Genomic DNA, 16,969 nt, shown 5'->3' with positions numbered 1-16,969 from the left:
CATGGTAAAAGCCCTCTGGTACAAGTGTAGGTCTTCGCCCTTTTCTTTGCCTTCGCTTATTTGAACAGCAACAGGGTCTTGTGGTTAAAGCACTAGATGAAGAGACCTGGATTCCAGTCCCTATTCTGCCACATACTTGTTACACCAGCTTATACAACAAAACAGGTGACCTTTTTCTGCCTCAATTTCCCCAACTATGAAATAGAAATAATTCACACGGAAGTCGTTGTGTGTCTTAAATTAATGACTCCAACGTGCTCTGAGTTCCTTGGATAAGGCTCTATAGAAATGTAACATTCATATTACTTATGATTTTCCATAGGCATAGAATAATAAAGTCCAGCATTTGCTTAGGTTTATGAACTCTAAGTTACTTGGGCCCAAAACAAGAAAGTGCACTTACTTGCTTCCCTGGTTATTTGCCAAAAAGGAGATAAGTATAAAAAGCAGTGCATTTGCTGAGGCTTGGGAAGGACACTTCTCAAAAAGACAATTGTAAACTTGTTATTTTTTTAAGTTAATTACATTTCAGAAAATTCCCACATCCAAAGTATTTCTAAATTCCTTTACAAAATATCTATTGTCCATTCCTCTGAGGTTAATAAGGGCATTTTAAGCAAAGGAGAAACCCATGGCTGTATATAAACTAACAGTGCTGGGGAAAAAACGAACCAACTGCATTAAATATTGCTTTCTTTCAGTTATGATGCTTCTTGTAATTCTGCAGGGTACCTTGGTAGACAGAGGCCTGATGGGGCCCCTTTAAGCTCAGTGAGATGCATCAAGTAGCACCGGTTTCAAAGTGTGCAGCGTTCGGCTTGGCAAAGTGCATTCTGGGACGCATGGCACCGCAGCATGCAATGTCTGAATGGAATGTGCAATCTAATGATCACACAGCAGTAAAATAAACTCTCCCCTGCAATCTAGTGATCACAAATGCAGATTAAGTTACTCGCATTTGTCTGATTGTGTAATTGCCAAAGCGCACATTCAAATGAGTATTTGTTTAAGTGTGTGATATACAGATATAGAATATGCTCTCCAGGCCTAATTCATCCCCATTGTAATTTCCGTAAATTCAGCAGCATTACACAAGGGATGCATTTGGCCCGTGGTGTTTGCTATTATATCTGATGCATCATTTCTTCCCTACAACAAGGGATAATACGCTATTTCAATCAGGGTTGAAGTCCTGGCCTTCTTGAGGCTGCCGGACTCCCTGTTTAATCAGACATAAAACAAATCACTTGCTGAGGCAGAGGCGTATAAGCATGCTTTAATTACAATATTGTAACACCAATTAGAGATCTATCTAATCGAGGACTCAGTACTTCCTACTTGGGTATTACTCCCATGTTGGGATAATTACTGCTAATTAAGCTTGGAACTAATTAGGCCAAATGATCTCATTTATACCAACATAGATGACTTCTAGGAGTTCGCAATAAAAAAAAAAGGCAAGGGTGATTTTATCATTCCTGGACTAGTCAGCATTTTGCTTTGGAGACAGAACATCCCTCCTGAACAGACAGCACTGTCTAAAATTCAAGTCCCAGATCCCAAATGACTTCAAATTCTTCTGCTGAAGGAAAGCTCACTCCCAAGGAATTCTGCCCAGTCAGCCCAGTCAGTCCAATTCACCTTCTGTTATTACAGAATGGTAACCAGACAGAGTCAAACACACATAAAACCAAGCAGCAGGAAGCTCTCTCATTCGGTGTCATGTTTACTTCCTAAGTAAACTTATCAATATCTGGAGATGCTTAATCCTGCTATTGTAACGTGGGCTTACAAATGCTGCTATACCAAATCCAGGTATAAAAGGATATAAACAGACTTGCTCTTGGACCTTCTCATTTATTAGAAAGTGCAATAATTTCCAACACCTTTTAAGCACTTTTCAAACACAGTGATAGCTGTATGTGGCTCTGCTGTGGTTTACATCAACACTGAATATAGTCAGAAATTACATCCTACCCATGTTTAAGTACCCATTTCTGAACCTTGCTAGATGTGGGATGGGTGAAGGAAGTGGGTGATTTTAGTTAACAAAGTTGTTTGAAAAGACCACCCACACTGTGGTTGTAGCCTCACAACAAAGAACAAAAGGTTCTTGCCCCGGTTGTTGGAAAAAAATATGCTAACCCTGATGAGCCATGTTCACAGTAGTATTTCCCTCTAAAATCTTGCACAAATTCAATAGGGAAAGCATTAATAAAGAGAAGACAGTGGCTTATCATCACACGTGCCTTAATTCTTCTGTCATCTCGACTGGCTCTCTCTCTGGATAAAACAGTGGCAGACACAAGCCCCTTACTAACATGAGTCCTCTTACTGTTCAAAGCACAGCTGAACTAGCAAGGAAAAAAACCAGAGCAACAAGGTCTTCAAAGTTAAGCACTGGTTTTAGGCTAGAAAGCCCACTGGGCTAGTATGATGCAAGGCGCACACATTTCTGCGGCCAACTAGGGCTTTTGAGGGCTGCCATACAATAAACATTTACTATTGCTACCACAGTGCAAATGGAGCAAACCCACCCCCAGCCAAATGCAAAGCATTTGATTGTCTCCTTCAGAACAATGCAGGGGCATTCACCCTAGCCTTCTCGTGTTGAAATCCTGGCACGGGTTTGTCCAGTGCTTTATTTTTGAACCTTAGTCTACTTGGGTACTAATAAACAAATGATGGCTTTTTCAGAAACACAGAATCCAACAGGTAAAATCTAGGTGAGGCCACAGATCAGTGTGGAGGGCAGGTCTCTAGCAAATATGAGTGGCACTTTCCTCTTGCAGATATGAGTGGCAAAGCAAGGCAAGACTCACATCATTCCCCTTCTCTCCTCCTGCTTTGGTAGTGGTTATTTTGAATAGTGCTTCCTAGATACTAGTGGTTTATGCCATCACCACCTAATCAGTACACGTACTTTCCCTTTGAGTACACTTTGAGTTCTTCAATCCGAAACTTTGCCTCCTAATCTGACCTGACCTCACCTGCTGGTGGTTGTGGGCTGGAAGCAGTCCACAAATGCTTTCCCCCATCACACTGCTGTCCAGAATAGCTTGTGTCAAGACCAGTTAATTGACCCTCTCTTGGCTCACAACTGGAGCAGCAGGAGCTACATTCAGTCCTTCTTCCCCAGGGAAAGAACATCTTCAGCTGGGGTCTTGTGAGGGAGGCCGAACACTTACGGGGCAGAGACTCCCCAGAAATCTCCAGGAAAGGAGACTAAGACCATGATTATAGCACCTTAATACTGCACCAGAGGACACCATGCTGAGATGGACAGCACCTTCTCCACATGTTACTTCCCAAAAGGGAAATAACATAACCACTTGTGCAGCATTGGGTTGCCACCAACGAGCCGTCCAGGGAACTCGCAGGAGAACTTCCTGGAGCCTGCCCCATGCTGCACTCAGGAGGACGCACTACCTCTGTTTTGGGAGGTGGCACACGCAAAGCGGGCAAAGAGTGCCTCACTGCAGCACTCCTGGCACAGCACTAAGGTACTGCTGATGTGCTCAAGAGAGCTATCAGAAATATTTCACTGCTGTGTCTGGCCAATCACTCTGCAACAAACGTCCTGTCCTTTCAAGGAGGGAAAGGGAGCTTGGCTTGGCTTGGCTGGAGGAAACGTATCATGTATCTGATACTGGACTTTCCCTAAGTTATATCAAGTGACTCTCTAAGGCAAGCAGAGGAAGGCTGATTTCTAATGCAGCTCCCCTTCTGTGGTTGCCCAGGCCAGAAGAGCCGCTCTCTCCTTACACTGGACAAGGATTTCTCAAAGACAGCACATGGATCCCCAGTTGTGCAGGGTATGTTTTTACTGATAGACCATAACCCTTTAATAGCCTTGGAGAAGCAGGCTGTTCCAAGACCCCTTGAGTCCTGCCCCTCTGCCTCATTGGTTGTGAAAAGCAAAGTTTTTGTGGGCAATACCTTTTACTGGAATATGTTATTTAGAGAGATGTCAGTCAAGCTTTTGGGCACAAAATGTGCTTCCTCAGGTCTTGGAAAGAAACAGGTAAAGGCTGATTTAAGAAAAAAAAAGACAATGGTTTGTGTTTAATTCCACATGTTAAAGAAAACAGTATATTGTAGACTCCCCTTGATCTGTGGATGGTGAGTACTGCAGGAGACAGGGCTATGCCATGTCCCCTCTCTTATGAGTGTGAGCTGTCTGCTTCCCACTTGTACTGTACTTTCTTCTGGAGAGCTGTGCCACCTAACTCTAAACGGCTAACCAGGCAGCAAAGAGATTCATTGTGCTGCATCCATCTAAGCTATCATCCATGCTTTTAGCATGGAGCACAGATAAACTGTGATAGGGACAAGTGGAAGATGTGGGAAGAAGGGACAGAGAGAGAGATTTGGTGAGTCTAGAAGAGGGTCTGTGGCTGTGTCCTAGGAGGCAGAAGAAGGTGAGGTCAAGTCAGATTAGGAGGCAAAGCCTGGGATTGAAAAAGCCATTGGGTACTCCAAAGGAAAAGTAAGCATACTGATTAGGTGGTGACAGCATAAAAAAACACCACTATCTAGGAAGCAATATTCAAAATAACCACTACCAAAGCAGGAGGAGAGAGGGGAAATGATGTGTGTCTTGCCTTGCTTTGCCACTCATATTTGTGTGAGGAAAGTGCAACTCATATTTGCTAGAGACCTGCCCTCCACGCTGGTCTGTAGCCCGATCTGGATTCTACCTGTTGGATTCTATGTTTCTGAAAAAGCCCTTGTTTCTTTATTAGTACCCAAGTAGACTGAGGTTCAAAAATAAAGCACTGGATAAAGAAAGCCATGCCAGGATGTCAGTCACTAGTCCACTAGATGCTTACTAACCTATCTGAGCTGAGACTACCCTGGATTTTTACTTTCAGTCTTCAGTACTTACAGCACAGGAGGATAGCCAAGCATAACAAAAAAAAACAAAAAACAAAAAACAAAAAACAAAAAAAAATACTAAACAAAGCAACTCCTGCAAGTAGATGGTACTATAGAGGCACCACTGCTTCCTCCTCACCTGCACAGCACCAGCTAAGAAAGACTCAGGGTCTAGGTTCAGCTCAGCTTCCTGTCTGCTTTGTACAGAGATGTGAGCACTGCCCTTCCCTCAAGCCCATCACCAGCCAGTCCTGCTGGGAAGCAGCGGGCATCTCTGGGATGGCACGGCTGAAGAAATGCACAGAGAAAGGGGAAATAAAAGGGGGTCCAAAGTGAAGGGCCATACTGGTGACAACTAAGGAAGGGGCAACAAAAAAAGAAAAGGGAGAGACTAGAAGTGTGTGACACAAACAATGGAAACAGAAAGAAGGGGCAAAATAACATGAACAGAATGAGGGTGCAAAAGAAGGGGACAGAGAAATAATAGCCATTTATAGATTGCAATAGCAGGAGAAGCAGAGGAGACCTTAATGGGTTGTGAACAGGGTAAGAACTCAGCAGGGGAAGCACCAAGCATTCCTGAACAAAAGAAGGAAGATGCATGTCCTTCTTGGAAAAAAAGAATAACTACAGCCAACACTTTCTACTATTTATCTGTGGAACTCAGAGCCTTCATGAATGATGGGTGAGGCCCTATTATCCCAAATTTTAAAGAGGGAGGAATTGAGACACACAGACTGAGTGACCCAATGAGTCAGGGACCCAGCTGCAAAAAGAACATGGACTCCCTAACCCATGGGCACCCAACCCTCAGCCTGTACAGCAGGCAGATCCAGCCCATGGCGCCTTGTCATCCAGCCCGCAGGGCTCCCCACGGGAAATTTGGCAGCTCGGGAACAGTAATCCCAGAAAGCAGGGCTGGGTAGGGGCAGCCCCACACCAGTCATCTGGCCCATGGGGCCAAAAGCTTGAGCACCACTGGCTGAGCCAATATTCAAGTGCAGAGTTGGCAACTTTTTTAGGTTGTGGGCCAGAAAGACCCAGCTTGAGTTATACTGTCATCACTCCTCTACATGGCCCCAGGGGGAGAGCTCCCACAGCTATTACTTCTCCATGCAGTGACATGGGAGAACAACTATTGCTGAAGCCCTGGATCTGGCCCATCGACCATAAGTTGCCAACCCCTTAAATGCCTTCTCTGTAAGACATATGGGCTGGAATTGACCTGACATTCTTCCTTGGCGCAGACCAGAGGGCAGCACTGCCCATGGATACTGCCACAGGCAGGAAGGTAGCCTGTGGCAGAAAATCATAGTTCTTAAATGCATTAACAGGTGTGGGTAAGAATCTATGCTTCCTGCTGTTTCTCTAATTCAACAGCTTTGGACACCCTGAATTAGGGACATTCACATTAAATTGACCCCAAATGCCCCCAAGTCATCACTGCTTGGCTGCTAGATATTGAAACGTTGGTATAGTTACTCACTTGCTCCATTATCTTACTGGCTGGTTTTAGGGAAAACTGGAGTATAAATGGCCTTGCCATGTGAATCGCCTCTTTAAGTGAAAATATCTTTAGCAGATTTGATTTAAATTAAAAATAAATTCCCATACTGATATGATTTAATTTGTACCGCAGGTATATTTCACCTACTAAATATATGCTTTCCTGTGCATATAAATAAATCTCAACTCCTTAAGTCGCACACACCTGAGCTAAGTATCCACTGTGAGAACCCCAAGCAAACCAAATATCTGTTGTATATTTGCACTCACACACACAAAGCTCTGCATACAGGCACCCACAAGAAGTATACCCAGCCTTGTGTTCTCCTAACCTCAGGCAACACTACTTTAAGGCTCGGTAGCACAGAAATTGTCTAGAACTCGCTTGTAGATGAGTGAGGAAGGTCTGCCTGTTATAAACCCATGTTAATGGCAGGCTGTGTACCCTGTATGTTTGTTGCTGAGCAGGAATGTTTATCGTGGCTGTCAGAATTATAAAAATATTTCCATGATTCCAGACAGCTTGTTGTTTTTGCATGCAGCTGAAGGAGTGCATGAATGTGCAGATGAAAAATTGAAGAAACTTTATTAAGTGATGAAAGAGACTACCCCATTGCATTGCACAAGGAGCTGGGAGACCAGGGCGTCAGAGACAACTCTGCTAAAACAGGCTGCGCTTTACAGCCACTTTCCCCCAATAAATGAAGCCTTCTAAAATCCTTTTCAGGCACCTGGGTAAACTGAGGCACAGGCAGATTAGGTATTTTGCTCATAATGTCATAGCAAATCAGTGGCAGAGCAGTAAATAAAATCTAACAGCTCTAACCTCAAGTGCCATGCTCTAGTTCAAGAGAGCGAAGGTCCACCTGAGCCTGGGTGGCATGGCTACAGCCTGCCTGTTTCTGTAGCCAAAAGCCTACAAGCTAATGATATACCTAACATTCACCCATTTAAACCCAAAGCAAGGCACCAGCTCTTGCCTCTGGATCTGTAGCAAGAAGCCTTAACTACTTTGCAACCATCCCATCCTGCTGTAACTACTAGGCATCAATCAAGGTCAAAGGACCAGAGCAAAGGTCTTGCCCTGGCTTTTGCGCATAGAACTATCTATGCAGGGGGCAAAAGAGAAAGGTGTATGCTATAACTCTGAGACAATAACTGTGGAATCAAGTGACCAGAGACAGGGACTTGGTGCCTAGATACTAACAACAGTGCCAAGTGTATTAAATATACATCAACAGATTAGGTTACAAGGAGCAGCATGGAAAGTGGAAATGATAATAGCCAACTATCCTGGGAGATGAAAAAGATCCAAAAATATTGTTTTTTAAATTACACTTCTAAGGAAACAAATGGATCAAGCCACTGAATGGGATATGTAGCCTTTCACTTCTAGGATGATCGTTCAAAGCCTGGAGTACTCAAAAAACCAAAATAACTTCCCCTGTCCAATGGCAGCTGAGAGGCATGTGTGACATGAGCTCAGTTGCCTCCATTCAGCTGAAAGAGGTCCACATCACCTAGTGCCGATTGACCCTTTGTTCTCTCCAGGCACATTACACATTCATTAATGCCATTTTGCTACTGCGCATTAAGTTTAGTACCTCTAATATGAGGTACTACATAAAGACGCATGTCCTAATGTGCAGTAGCAAAAGCAAATGCTTTTTTAGTGACGGTTAATACACAGAAGACTAATTCTATTGTGCATTAGCATACTAGCATTGTTTTTGTCATGATGCTTTAATGCGCAGTAGAACAGGCTACTGCACATTAAAGCACATGTGTAGACACGCCCATAGTAGTAGTAGTAGTAGCAGCAGCAGCTAGGGTCAGGAGGGACCTGAAAAGATTATCTGGCCTGACCCCCTGCCACAGGCAGGAATGAGTGCTGGGTTCACAAGACCCCAAACAGGTGATCATCTAACCTCTTTTTGAATTTACCCAAGGTAGAGGTGAGGACCACTTGCCTGGGAAGTTGGTTCCAGATTCTGGCCACCCTAACTGTAAAACACTGCCTTCTAATCTCTAACCTAAACCTATTCTCCATCAGTTTATTTCCACTGTTCCTCGTCACCCCAGGTGGTGCTGGGGAGACTAGGGCTCTTCCTATTTGCTGATGATCTCCCCTGATGAGTTTGTAGGCAGCCACCAGGTCCCCCTCAGTGTCAGCATAGAAGGAAAAGAGCACTACTCCCTCACCCCTATAGGTAGTCTCACCTGAGCTGGGTTCAGATCCACTAGCTGGCCAGCGAGCCAGTGCAATCTATGCTTCACCTTGCCTGGAAACATACACTACTCCAGGTAGTACACTACTCTCTCGGCTGTTCTGTGCCTACCCAGGCAAACACCTGCTTTACATTTATGCATCTCCAAAGGGGCAGTGGCTGTTAGAAGTGCAAGGTCTTCTCTCCCTGCCATTGATTGCAACAGCAAACCTCCTATTGTCTTCAACAGAAATGGCCCCTTCAAATTTGCTCTTTTGGCTTTCCCCAGGATTTTCATCATGGCTTCTCTACAAGTTTCCCCTAAACCTACCATGACACACACGCCAATAATTAAATAATTAACCCCTTCTTCCTGGAGGGGAACTAGGAACGATGACAATGCAAAATTCTCAAACATGCTTCCTGCTGAAAAGTATAGGGGGATGTAATTAAACAGAGACAGGCTTACACTTTAGTCCATTTTTGCCCATGGCAAGCCAGCTTATCCATACGTTGCACGTGCAACTGAATGCTTGCTTACTCAAGCAACAGTCATGGCAATTGCATGAGCAAATGGACAGCTTCCTGCCTTAACGGCTATCTACAAATGTGATTCCAGCCATGCGTACACATCAGGTCCATGCTTACACATGCTGAATACTGAACACTGGGCCCATATTTCGCTGTTGCAGAAAGAGGAGCACTCATTAACTACCTGCCTCTAGTGCAAATGGCATTCTATTTGATCTTCCTGCTTGCATGTGCATGTGCAAATTGATTTTCATATTCATCTGAATTATAAAATAATCTCAATTTATATAGCACTTTGCAGCTAACACTTTGTATCCCAGAAAAGCTCCTCAAACTATAGGTTTCCCTTGCTTTATGCTGTACATGCGTTCCTGGAAAATGGTGCATAACTCAAAATTGCATAAAGGGAACCTACTTTAAAATGTAACAAATAGGGATATGTTCCAAGACCTTGACAGTACTGACCTCCAGACTTCTACCACTTTTACAAGACAATTCTGGAACTCACCAACAGCAGACAGTACACAGAAACACAGGGTGGTGGTGAATGTTATCATAATGGGAATGGCAACTACAGAAACACATGTCGCAGACAACGAGCAAGGAGCACAGGTCCACACAGCACTATATTTTGGTGTGTGTCATTCCCACAATGCACACACAAAGCAGCTGGCTGCAGGCTTCCACCACACTGATTGCATAAGAGTGAATTTACCTCACATATAACAAATTTTTGGTATAAAAAGGGTCATCACATAAGAGCAAATTCACACATACAGAACCCGCATAAAGTGAGGGAAACCTGTGTGTGTGTGTTTTCTGTGGTGGAATATATTAACAGTCTAAAGCTGCAGAAGAACCCTGTACTACAGTTCAGGATAGTAAGTGAAGAACTCTTCATTCAATTAAATTATTGGGGAGTTTTGCCTGAATGGATACAATTTCTTGCAGTTGAATTTGGCAAAAAACCTTAGGTAAGACCCCTCCTATTGCAAAAATAGAGTTCTTAATGGTCCTCAGTGACCAGGATTTTGATTTTAGATCTTGTTTGAAAGATACTAAGACAAATTCTTCCTGGACGTAAGTAGGCATGAGTCCCACTGACTTCCATGGGCAGTATGGTGGCCTGCACTGAATTGGTCCACACTGAGAATTTGGTTCAGCACTGACTCAGAGGGAAGTATACTGAATCACAAACACCAACTCATGAAACCCTCTGAGTTCACACTCCAAATAAGGCCCAAATCCAGGTTAATTTAGGAGATGATGAGATCACAGTCTAGGCAACAGAGCTTCAGTCAGTTTCTTGCTCTGCATGGGGATGGGGACCACAATTGTTATACTATTTCTACAAAGTTCATAAAACTTCTGGGCATGTGTGTGTGGTAGGTGTCACTGGAAAGTTACACAGTGTTTTTGAAAGGATACATTCAATACAGCTCTGAACAGGTGCAAAGTTGTAGGAGAATTTTTAACAGTGCAAAAGTCTCTCACATGTGTAATTTTACACACTTGTGCAACACTGATCTTGTAATCCTGTATCCAAAAAAAATGCAGCACTTTGCAAACAAACTGATCCAATCAATTTAAAATACATCCCTTCAGGAGATGGGTAAAATGTATCCCCATTTTACAGATGGGGAATGAGACACAGAAAGGTTCATCCTGGCTTTCCCAGTAACTTACCTAAGGCTATGCATCAAATCAGTTTCAAGATCTCAAGCGTTCCTAGCTGTCAGCCCCTCTGCTCAGTTCACTAGAACATACTGTCTCTCAAACAGGACTAGTGAAGCGGAAGAAAGGAACATTGTACTAGCTGAGATGCTCATGTACATATGTCCATACCATGCAGCAAAATGTTTGTATCTCTAATGAGCAGGGATGGCATTTTTAAGGAAGAGTTTGTCACTAGGGTACAAGAATACATTTGTGTATAGGTGTCCAGAGAGCACAGGGGAAAAAAATAGGTCTGTGGCCTCCACATCCCTGAACTGTTGAAAAGTATTTGTGGTGTCTAAGTCTTCAGTGTGTAGGAACACTCTTGTGTGGCTTGTGTGTTTGCTGCATAGGGACAGTGCTAATAGAGCAGGCTTAAAAAAAAAACAAAAAACCCCCCAAAAAACAAAACAAGCCCAGACAACCAAAAAAGCCCAATCTGGAGGGGGAGAATATAACTGTTTACTGTCAAACTCAGCAACTCCTGAGCTGTACCTGAAAACAGCACCTATATGGGGTGGCCAGGCAACTCACAGGTGGTTTGAAACTGAAACTGAATCACAACTTTAATCTTTTGAAACATCACCACAGAGGATTTGGCCAAACTGCCATCTCCTGTCCCCCCTCAGAGAGTTGCATTCCATATTGTACTTCAGGAAAATTATGAGTGGATTGAACTGTTCATGTTCCCAAGATGAGGACAGACTATGGGTTGCACCTAACAGTCTCAAAGGGAGAGAGGCAGGAGGCCTCTGTCTACTGTCAGTCTGAAATCGGGCTGGCTGATCTGTGTGCAGCTTGGTCCTTAAAGTGCAGAGCTGATCAAATCAGCAGCTTGCCCTGGAAGGAGGAAAGTGACATAAAATATGCACAAGCCTTCCTTCTGTCCTGACAGCAGGGTGAGTCTTCAGATGAGGAGGAAGCAGCAGCCTGTTCTCTTCCTCCCTCGTGCCCTTGCTGCAGTGCTGGGTTTGACTTCACCGTCTCCTTTCGCTGCTCCATGTGTTTGTGCAGGTTCTCGACCTTTATTCAGAGGTTCACCGCCCCAGTTTTCTTGCCCATTCAGCCCTTGGCCTTTCTTCTCAGACTGCCACCAAGGGGCCAATTAGCACTCCCTGTTGCTGGGTTTTGTGACTAGGCTCTTTAGATAGTTGAGACCACATAGGGCTCCGAACTGTCATCAGGTACTTAACAATGTTCATTCACTGCTAACCTAGGCTACGTTCAAACAGGTAAGTCCTGAGGTAAAGTCTGAGGTCTGCGCGCTTCCCCATGTGTGGGAATGGACTGCTGTGTATATGTCCAATGAGCAGAAACTGCCTTTCTGTCTCTTCAGGCTTCTTTTAAAGGAGGACAATTTGTCGTATGTCTGACCTAGAAAAGATTGTACGTGTGTGTGTGTGTGTGTCTGTGTTTTATGGTTTGTGTGTTTTATGGTATGCATTTGTGTGTGTGATGTGTGTGCAGGAACAGGACTGTAGTCTATGTCTGCTTTGTCACAGAAACATTGTCGTACACACAGACAATGAAGTATAGAAATTCATCAGTTGCCCTAAGTCTCCTGGAGATGTTTATACCATTGCAAAGTGGGTGGAAGATGCTAGCACTCTCAGGTGACTGATTTTTTCATGGATGCGAACTCCCATAAAAGTTACAGGGCAATGGAGAATCAGACTTTCAGTGCAGAGCAGCCATGTTTATGGCACATGAAGCTACCTCCATGGCACATGCTTCCTGCATGAAGGATAGCACACATCTGCAAGAACCATTCATTATTGTGTACATTATACCAGCCTGAATTTAGGCGAGCAGAGGAACAATGATCAGGGGCACATTCGCAAGAGATGTACGCAGGACATACAAATACAAGGAAGGGCTTTGGGGTGAGGACAGCAAGGTGATCATTTTTGTTGCCAAGTTCCTGCGGAGCACCCAGAAATTCACATAGGACTCCTCCCCTGAAGCACTTGAACAACTAGCACCAAGTCACTTATGCCAGAGGCAGGCCATATACTCAGCCCATATGTACTCAAGCCACGTACTCAACACTAAAAGTCCTCATCCGTGCCTTCTTCACTTCCTGCATTGACACAGACACTACCAGAATCTCCTTCTCCACAGACAGCCCAAATCCCAATGCGTGCAAACTGCAACTGTCTCCCTTTCCCCACGGAAACACAGCTACAGTATGCACCCCCCACCCTGCTTCCCCAAACAATCACAGTAGCTCCCCCCACAATCCATACAGACTTCAAAAAGATATCCATACAATCCATAAAGGCTTCACACCACAATCCACACAGAATCCCCCTTTCTTTTAAAAACCCTCCATGGAATCAGTCCAAGCTAGCTCTGGGACTTCCCTGCTCCCTCCATTCACTGACTAAGGAGGGAGCCCCCTCTCCAGGTCTTCTTCCTGCCCAGATCAATCTAGTGTGCCAGAGCCATCTCCTCCACAGCCCCTGCCACCTAGATCTGGCATTTCTTCAAAGGATCATAGAAAATGAGGGCTGCAAGGGACCTCAAGAGTCATCTAGTCCAACCCCCTGCTCAAAGCAGGACCAGCCCCAACTAGATCATCCCTTCCTCTCTCTCTTTCTGCCTCCCAGCCTGTCAATCTCACTGCAAACTGATTTGGGGATTCTTTGAACTAGCATTCTCCCTTTCTCTCCCTCTATGCTTCAGGTACCCTGGCGCTGCCTAACTTCACCAAGCGGCCCAGCTGCGGCTACTGTGGGAGCCCTTACGGGAAGTCGTTTGGGGGGGGGGTTCTCCCCCCCCCTCCCCGCTCTTGGAGCAGGAGAGAGGGAGCGATGGAATTCCTCCTGCTTCCCATTTGTTTGCAGCAGCAGCAAGCAGAGCCTCCATCTTCCTTGCTGGCTTGAGGAGGGTCTCAGGGCAATTTAGCGCCCCCCCCCAATCTTTCCCCTCCTGCTGGGCTTCTTGAATACGCCATGCCCGCCCCGCGGTGGGAAAGCGGGGCTCCCGGCTCTCCGCCTCCAGCTGACCTAGGCTCCGGCGCCTGGGGCGGCTGAGGGCAAGGCGGGCGACGCATCAGGGGAGAAAGTTAACCGGGTTCCCCTGCAGCTGCACTTCAGCCGCCGTAAACCGGCGCCAGGGCTCCGGGCCGCAGGCAACCCCCCCTCTCCAGCCGGTCGGCCAGCCGCTCCGGAGGGAGCGCGGGGCTCCGCCTGCCTCCTCCGGCGCCCCCCCCAGCACCGGGGCTGGGCGGCGTTCGCATTGTGGCCCTCTCCCGCCCCCCGCGCCGAACCCAGCCCGGGCGCGAGGGAGGGAGCCAACAGGTGGGCGCCGCTTCTTCCCCCCCCCCCCCTTTATTTATATATTTGTTCGGCACCAGCCGCACCGGAGGGGGGGGGGCACTGAGGCACCGCCCCTCCCCCTCCTCCCGGTACAAAAGTTTCCGCCTGCACCCCCCCCCTCCCTGAAGCGCGATCGCTGCCCCCCCCGCTCCGCTTCTTTCTCCTCCTTCCCCGGCGCCGCAGGCGGCCAGCGCTGCTGGGAGGCCTCCTCAGAGGAGCCTGCCTGGCTGCTCCGCTCCCCCCACCCCTCCTCCCAGCCTCCCCCTGCAGCACCAGCCGCGGGCTGGGGGGCGCCTGGCCCGGGGGTGCCCTGCGGGGGGGCGTTCCACACACCCGCGCGAGCGTTCCATGTACCCGCGCGAGTGTTCCACGCACACACACGAGCGTTCCACGCACGCCCCCCGAGCGTTCCACTCGCACCCGCGCCAGCCCCCACCAACGTTCCACATACGCGCGCGCGGGAGGCGGGGGGCTCTTACCTTGCTACGAGGAGGATTCGTGGCGCCTCATCGCGGGCGGGGGCTTGGAGGGGGGAGACAACGAGGCGGCCCCTTCCCCTGCGCTGCCCGGCCTGGCCTGGCGGCGGCGAGGCACTAGGGCAACATCCAAGCAACTTTAGGGGGGCCACTGGAGGGGCCTATTGTCTGCTCGGCTCCGCCGTGCCGCCGCCGCGGCCTCCCCCTCTGGCCGCCGCCGCACTTGGTACGGCCCAGGCATTCATGCCAAGGCGCTTTCACACATGGAAGCTTGTCTCCAGCAATTGCTGACAAGCCACAAACAAGACGTTCCCCCTCCCCGCACCCTCCCTCCTTCTCCCCGCTCTCCCCTCCCCACCAGCCCGCCGCCTCCTTTCTTCAGCAGGCAAACTCCAACTCCGCTGACAGGCGGGCGGGCTGGGCCTCCGCGGACGCGCACACACACACGCGCGCGCGCGCATACACACACACACACACACACACAATACACACACACAGAGGCAGGCTAGCTGAGGAGTGAAGAGACAGGCTGAGTTGGGGGCAGGGAGGAAGCTGTCTGCCGTGTCCCAGGAAAATGGCAGCAAGGCAGACAGCCCTGTGAGGAGCTGAGAGCAGGGGGAGAGATGATTCAAATGAGCAATGGAGAAGTGTGTGTGTGTTGGGGGGGGAGAAACCCCCTCCTTCTCCACTGCCACCCCATCTCCCCTCCACCACAGCCCAGCCATCACCTTCCTGACAAGGGGCTGTTTGTTCCATCCTGCCCCAGCAAAATTGTGTCTCAGCCATAAAGGACTTGGATGGTTTTAGGCTTTTTAAAAAAACAAAACACCCCAAGTGAGGTAGTAAGGAAGCAACTGCAGTTGCTTGCCATGCCTTGTACATACCCTGACAGATGGGAATGGAGTCCCGTCCCACCCCCCTCACCCCCAAAGCTCGCACTGCAGAAGTAGCATGATCACCCCAGTGCAGCCTGAGGAGCTGAGGCAGGACTGAAGTGACTTGGCCAAGGTTGCACCAAGAATCAGTAGCCAGAGCTGTAAATAGACCCCCAGGGTCCGCAGGGTCAACCTCTGCTCTAAGCACCACTCAATGTGGCATGAAAGGGCGATGTGGAAGTCAGCAGTGTGCAGAAATGGCTTCCACACACGTACACCCAAAGGATCAAATATATATATATATAAAGCAAACTGGAGAGACATATTTGAAGCCACAAGTAGCACAGAGACTAAGAGTCAAGAAGTACAGAGTAAATGTTCCAGAGCTGGGCTCTTCTAGGCCACATTCTGCCCTGTGAAACCCAGGAGTGAACACATAGCAATTGCCTGGTGAATTGAGGACAGGACTTCTTAGCAAAGCTGTGCACAACAGGTTTCATCTGAATGCACAAAAGGAGCTTGGACAAACTTTTTTTTTTTTTGGTTGGCTTCAAGTCAAACAGTTCTCATGAAATTAGGGTTTGTACTCGCTCCGTTCAGTAAAAGCAAGAACAAAACAGAACTGGTGTGATTCATTAAGCTCTGTGTATTGTGTACAGGTTAAGGAGGGTTCATTTGTCCCAGAAAACAGGCCACATGACCAACTGTCATATGTTTCATAACAAAACCACAAAATTCAGTCTTGGAAAACACATGCCTGTCCAGTGACAACAAAGGGTTTTGCTTCAAATCTCAGTGGAAAGGGTTTATGGAGTCCAGACAAGTGTTGCACAAGCTTTAATTGGTTTCATTTAATCATTGTTACTAGTACCTGGATAGCACCTTTCATTCAACAAACACCTTGATGTTTTTACTGAAGTGGCCAATTGTTATGTTCTAAATTAAATAAGTGGAAAAGTAAATACAAAGAGGTTAAGTGATGTGCCCAAAGTCACATGGTTCTGCAAAAGAAGGGACAATGCAGCTTCTCTAATTTAGAATGGACTATGCTGACCCCTAGAACATGCTCTCTCCATAGTCTATGTCAGTGGGAGCCAACTTTTTTGGCAGGCATGCCACAAATTAGCCCCCCTCCCCAAGTGCCTCTCCCATCCCTTCGCTTGTCTGATCAGCTGCTCTGCTTCCTGCCCTGTGCCCCTACCCAATCTGCTGCTCTGATTTCTGTTTCCTGTCCTGTGCTCCTATCCAATCTGCTGCTCTGTTTTCTGCTCCCTGCCCTATGTGTCTGTGTTTCCTGTCCCCTCCCTGCTCTGCTGTGCGACACACACACAGATTGGCCTGTGCCACCTGTAGTCCACGTGCTGCAGGCTGGCCACCCCTGGTCCAGTGCAAAACAGGGTTTTGTAGGCTTCAGAGTTCCCTGTGAAAATTAACCAGTCTGATCCATAGTTTGGGGTCTA

At 47.2% G+C, this 16,969-nt stretch overlaps 1 protein-coding gene across 1 annotated transcript in view; it reads right to left on the bottom strand.

Moving 5' to 3' along the window:
* LOC132247712 (uncharacterized) overlaps positions 1-14,927 on the bottom strand; it is a 48,639-nt gene extending 33,712 nt beyond the window's left edge. Inside the window, exon 1 of the mRNA XM_059720609.1 lies at positions 14,638-14,927. The gene's annotated coding sequence lies outside the window, so the exon portion shown is untranslated. The remainder of the gene's footprint in view (positions 1-14,637) is intronic.
* Positions 14,928-16,969: the final 2,042 nt, after the last annotated feature.

Source organism: Alligator mississippiensis, chromosome 1 (assembly GCF_030867095.1).
Source record: "Alligator mississippiensis isolate rAllMis1 chromosome 1, rAllMis1, whole genome shotgun sequence".
NCBI lineage: Eukaryota > Metazoa > Chordata > Crocodylia > Alligatoridae > Alligator > Alligator mississippiensis.
The sequence above is the reverse complement of the archived record's forward strand: the minus strand, read 5'-3'. Positions and strand labels throughout refer to the sequence as shown.